This window comes from Penaeus monodon, chromosome 26 (genome assembly GCF_015228065.2).
Source record: "Penaeus monodon isolate SGIC_2016 chromosome 26, NSTDA_Pmon_1, whole genome shotgun sequence".
Classification (NCBI taxonomy): domain Eukaryota; kingdom Metazoa; phylum Arthropoda; class Malacostraca; order Decapoda; family Penaeidae; genus Penaeus; species Penaeus monodon.
Genome location: NC_051411.1, coordinates 21058758 through 21064481, shown reverse-complemented (window position 1 = coordinate 21064481; position 5724 = coordinate 21058758).

Sequence of the window (5724 nt, the reverse complement as noted above, 5' to 3'; positions counted from 1 at the left end):
TCACTCAAGAACCATTTTCTTACCAAGGGCCAATCCCCTCACCCCGCTTTGTCGAAGCTCCGACGTGGGCAAAACCCCTTTAGATTTCTGGTCATGAGATGGCAAGCAAAAAAAATGAATATTTCACCTACCCAAAGGCGAACCCAGAGGAATTGAAACCATCACTCCCCCCGGCGCAGAACATTTTTAAGATGGATGGTCGACCCTTTTGACCCCACTGGGGGCGCCGGTTCGCAGAAAGGGATGCAAAAACCCTTTTAGGGAAACAGACAACGCCCCCCCGCTACAGGCAGGGGCTTGCTATCGGGGACACTGAGCCTGTGTCCGTGGGGAAAGGACACGTGGTCTACAAAAAGACTCCAAAGGAGCCATCGACGTCTTCACAGAACCACCCACTGACAATATCTACCTTTGACTACCACCTCACACGGCAAGGGTTTCTTGCACAGGGTAAAAAATCATCAAAAACGGGTTTCCCAGCCACATAGGGATTAGAGGGAATGAGCTTGCTGACGATACCCGAATTTGGCGGGGTATGCCCCTAATCTCATGGTAAAATCAGGGCAAAATTACTTAGGGGGAAGTGTATGGTGATCCCACCTCCTTCCTCCCCCCTTTCAAGAGAGGAAACGAGATCCTCCCCTGGGCCCAGTGTACTCAGACCCACCGCTATGAACCACTGGCACTCTCTGAATAAAAACGGGTACCGAAGCTTTCTGACAGAAGCGCCTAGGTTACCACTGTGCAGGGCAGATATAAAAACAATGAACTTTAAAAAGGGGTTTTTCATGTTTGCGGCGACCGGACGCCCCCTTATTGAGAATTGTGTGCACACGAAATTTAAAGAAAAACCCCCGCAGCACACCCGCGTGCTGGTGAAAAGATTAGGGAGATCTTACCAAGTAGGACGCTCCCACGTAAGCACCGGTTGAGAAACAATGAAACACCAAAAAGTGAAGCCGTTTTTAAAATCCATACTGCAGCTAGCTAGTACGGGGTAACGTGTCGGCCTTTCATCTGAGGGTCGGCGGTTTGCGCCCCCCTCCCGGCGCGAGAATTCAATTGTGCCTGAAGGGTTTCTGCTGGGGAGACACCACGGAGGTAAAGGACTAGGCAGCCGGTCAGCCCACTGCACATTGACGAGTTTGGGATTAGTCCGGGCGGACTAACTTCGCATATCGATTATCCTTAAAAGTAAAACCCGTTACCAGGGGGGAAAGAAAAGAGGGAAGGGAAGGTAGGGGGGATCGAAAAGATATTTGTAGAGAGAAAAGATGGGGGATTAACGTCCTCGGGGTAAAATTTGGGGGCATAGCTGCGGGGGAGGAAAGGGGAAAAAGGGGGGCCCCCGCCCATCGGGTTCGCGCGCCCGGGCATGGCAGCACTCGCTTCCTGAGCGAATTCATGGGTCGGCGGGGGGCCGCCGCCCCCGGGGCTCAAAACCCTCGGCAAAAGGGGAGTTGGGAGCGGTAAAGGCGGCCTGCCGGCCCATCGGAGGTGCCACCGGCACGGATTCCGCCATGGAAAACGGTGGTGCCCTGGGGTAACCGTGAGGCTGCAGGTTGAAGTACGAGTGAAAAACCCAAATCAGAGGCTATCTCCCTTGCCCCGTGGGCAGAGATTTCTCCTTCGGCGGCAGGACTCCGGGAAGATGTATCGGGCATATAAACACTGGCCATGACATCTTCCCCCCCTCGCGTTGTAAAACCCCCTTTTTGACAAAGGAGCCACGCCCCGGGCAGGGTGCAGGCGGCAGATGTCACTGTCGGAAAACCAAACTGGATGGAGGTAAGGATTAGGAGGGGGGACGTTACCTAGGGAAGGATGGAGGGGGGGCGTGGGCGGGGTTTGGTTTCCAAAAAGGGAGGAATGGGGGGGGAAGGGATTTAAAAACGGAAGGGCTCTCTTGGGGGGTTACTTTATTTGGGAGATTAAAATTTTTTTTCATAACCAACCAATAAAAGAATTTTAAAAACAAAGGGGAACAAAAACAAAAGGGTAAAAAAAAAAAAAAAAAAAAAAATCAAAAGAAAATTAAAAGCTTAAAAAAGGCAAAAATTTTACCTGCTCGACACCCGCGCTGCGAGACCCGCAACAATCGCTCCTGAGCGTGGGTTGGGCGAGCCGTGTGGGCCGGGTGCCAGTTTTTTAGTAAAAAGTGCCGAAGCTATTATAAAAAATTCAGTGGCATCGAGTATAAAAAATTTAGTGGAATCGAGCAGCTTAGCCTCCGGGCTAGTACAGAGGTAACGTTCCGGGCTTATCCTTATCGAGCAGCTCAGAAGAAAAACTCCTCTCCCTCTCCTGCGGGGGAAACGCGGTAAAGGCGGTCGAGGGGGGGGAGCGGGGGGCGCCAAGCCGGTAATGCCCAAAAGGGTCACCATGACCTCTCGGTCGTGGGCTTTTGCATGGGTGGGCTAAGCTTAGCATATCTGACTATTTATCGAGCAGCAAGCCTCCGGGCTTAGTACAATGGTAAGTGACGGCCTCTCATGAGGGTCGGCGGTTCGCGCCCCGCCGAGGACGAGAAGTGCAAGTGCTGGAGGTTACTGCTGTGGCTGGGCAACACAGCAGGTAAGACTAGGATCAGCCGAGCGCACCGCTGAACAGTGAGCGACGTCGGCATTAGTCGACACAGGCCGGGATCCCCTCATGGCATAGCCGGGCGAGCTAAGCTTCGATATCGGACTTATCATTATCGAGACAGCTTGAAGAAGAAGGACTTCCTTCCTCTCTCCCGCGGCGAATCGCGGGAAAGGCGGTCGACGGGGCGCAGCGGCAGGGGGTCACATGACCTCACGGTCGTGAGGCTTTCGCAAGGTGCGGATTAAAAGAGATTGCACCCGCGCCCGGTCCCATGCAATTTCGGCCTCGGACTCTCAGCGTATCGGACGGTGACGCGCCCCCTTGTTTGTTGGCCCCGTATGACTATATATGCTTGCATGATAGCTTCGTGCCACCTTAGCCTACTCTGTCATATACGAATTTCGGCATAGGATAACTTTCTGGTGAACGGGACCAATCTTCGGCGCGCGTGCTCCGGACGTGGGCAGACCTTTACCTCTCGACGGGGAGGGTGTGTCCGGGGGGCCTTAGAAGGCCTGCCTGCGGTCGTGAAGAGTTGCTTCTATTGCTAGGGACTGTTCTGCAGACATCTGATGACTGGCCACTCTCTCTTTTTTCGAATAGGCGATAGGCAGGTAGGGAAGCCCCCCACTTGGCAGGCACTCAGCCGGGTTCTGTCTATAGCTGCGCTAGCAGAACACTAAATCCCGTCCTGTGATAGGAAGTCCTGGATAAAAGTAGCTCATCCTCACTGTGATTGAAATGTCTTGGTGGCTGTTTCAGAGGATGAAGGAACTTACTGGAACAGGTGCAGGACCCCTCTTCTCTCACTGAGGTGAAACAGTTTTGGGTGTTTCAGAGAGAAGAGGGATTCACTTAGAAAAAATGTCAGGCCCTCAGCCTGGTTCTGTCTAAATAGCTGCCGCTAGACAGAGCACTAACTTCCCGTCCTGCCATAGGAATCACCTGGAAAAATGTCAGCTTCTCTCCCTCACTGTGATGAAATAGTCTGTGGTTGGCTGTTTCAGAGGGATGAAGGAACTTACTGGAACAGGTGCAGGACCCCCTCTTTTCTCACTGAGGTGAAACAGCCTTTGGGTGTTTCAGAGAGAAGAGGGATTCACTTTGACAAAAGTTACAGGTCCTCTCTGAGGGATCGAGAGGAACTGCCTAGAAAAAGTGAAAGATCTCCCCTCCTCACTGAGGGAGAAGGAAAAGTGTTCCCAACAATGATGTCCTGTAGGTGGCAAGGCATCCCCTCTGGTCTCCCCCCAGAGGTTCACACCTACCCACGCGTTTGCCATGCATGGCAGCCTTGTGCACTGGGAGACGGGAGTCCTGGAGGTTGAGCGATGCCGTGAATGAGTACGAAAAGTGGCTACCAACACGCCTCTTTGGTCCTCTATTCCGGCAAGACAGGCGGCCTGATCCAGGCCCGGTCAGGTCAATTGGCTGGTCTCCCTCGGCAGGCTAGGGTCAAGCAGTCATGCTGCAGTTGGTACTCACACTGTCCATGAGTGCCGCTGCAAACGGCTAATTGGCTGCGTATATCCATTCATTACCCCTGTTGCTGTTAGACACTGGCTCTAACACTCACCACTTGGTGGTGAGTGTTAGAGCCCCCATTTGGTGGGTGGGGGCATGAGTGGATGAAGCACTGTCCATATACATGGAAAATCAAACAAAACCCCCCCCACAGACAGATGTTAATGTTGACGACCAGTGCAAGGCCCAGACCACGGCAGCCACCCTGAAGCCATACATGCCTCCAGGTTGCAAAAGAAAACCCCAAGCACAAGATGACACTGTCACGCCTGCTGACAAGATGGTAGACAAGACAGAAAAACCTGTAAAAATATGTCTGTCCACTAGATTGTCTTACAGATGGACTCTCATGCTGGCCCCTCCAGGCCAGGAAGGTCTCTGAGTACCCCTCAGACCTGACCGAATCGGGAGCACCAGCTGAACCAGCCGAAACAGCTGGTGCCCTCACGAGCAAGCCCCAAAGCCGAAAGGGCGGGCCGAAACGTCCGAGGCCGGAGACCGACTCTAAAGGAGAGTCTGGACCCCCAAGGTGTTTTCCCCAGTTTAAGATATCTGTCAAACCCGAAGGCTTCGACAGTGCCTACCAAATGGTCAGGGCATTGGAGAGCCAACGCAAAATCTGGTTGTCGATCCGGGTCGCGCGAGATCAGGGTATGATCTTCATGCCCAAAGATCAAGCTACCCTTTGTTTCCTGCAGGAAACGAAGGAGCTAAAAGATGAGAGGAAAGTGAGCCTCTCACCACTGAATCCTGAGGAAAAGAGGGTCAAGATGGCTTCTCAGTCTCATATGAGGTCGTGGAGGCTTCCCTAATGTCGAAGGGGAAAACTCCAACCAGGCAAGTCCTGGTGACTATGAAAGGTACCCCAACCTCTACCCTTGATCTGGGTAACTGGGGTACCTACAACCTTTGAATGTACGTGCCTGATCCACTTCGGTGTTTCAAGTGCCAAAAGTATGGAAACCACCAAGCTGGCTGCACAGCCAAGCCTAGAAGTGGCATCTGCAGCAAGGCACACAACACTGATGTGTGCATTAAGGCATACAAAGAGGAAACAACAAAAGAACAAAAAGTGAAATGCCTCCCGACCTCCTAAGAGGAAGGAAGCCGCCCCCCAGCCGAAACAAGAGATCTCCGACAAACAGGAGTTCCCCAAAATGACACAAATGCAGAAGAACCACAGGAATAAAGGTTCAAGCAGCACCACAAAGTTCTCCCCAAGAGCAGAAGACCTCCTCCTCGATGAGGGGGACATGTCGATCCTGTTGACTGCTGTAGTCACAGCAGTGGCAACAGCCTTGGGAAGGACGAGTGAAGAGGCCGAGAAGGCAGTCGCGGTCGCCATGACGGCATTGACCAAGACTGTCGCAGTCCTAAAGGGAAGGAAGCTGGAAAGGGCCAAACCAGCCCCATCCTTACCCTCACCCCAGGACGGGACTCCCCTCCCCACTCCAACCCAGGCCATGCCCTCACAAGCAGAGCCTAACCAGGCTGATTCAGTGCCAGAGCCAGAGTCAGAACAAGCTGACTTTGCCAGGCAAGCCAGCAAAGACAATGCCAGAAACAGCCTGGACAGAGAAAGCCAATTACAAGCGGATGTCCAGCATCACCACA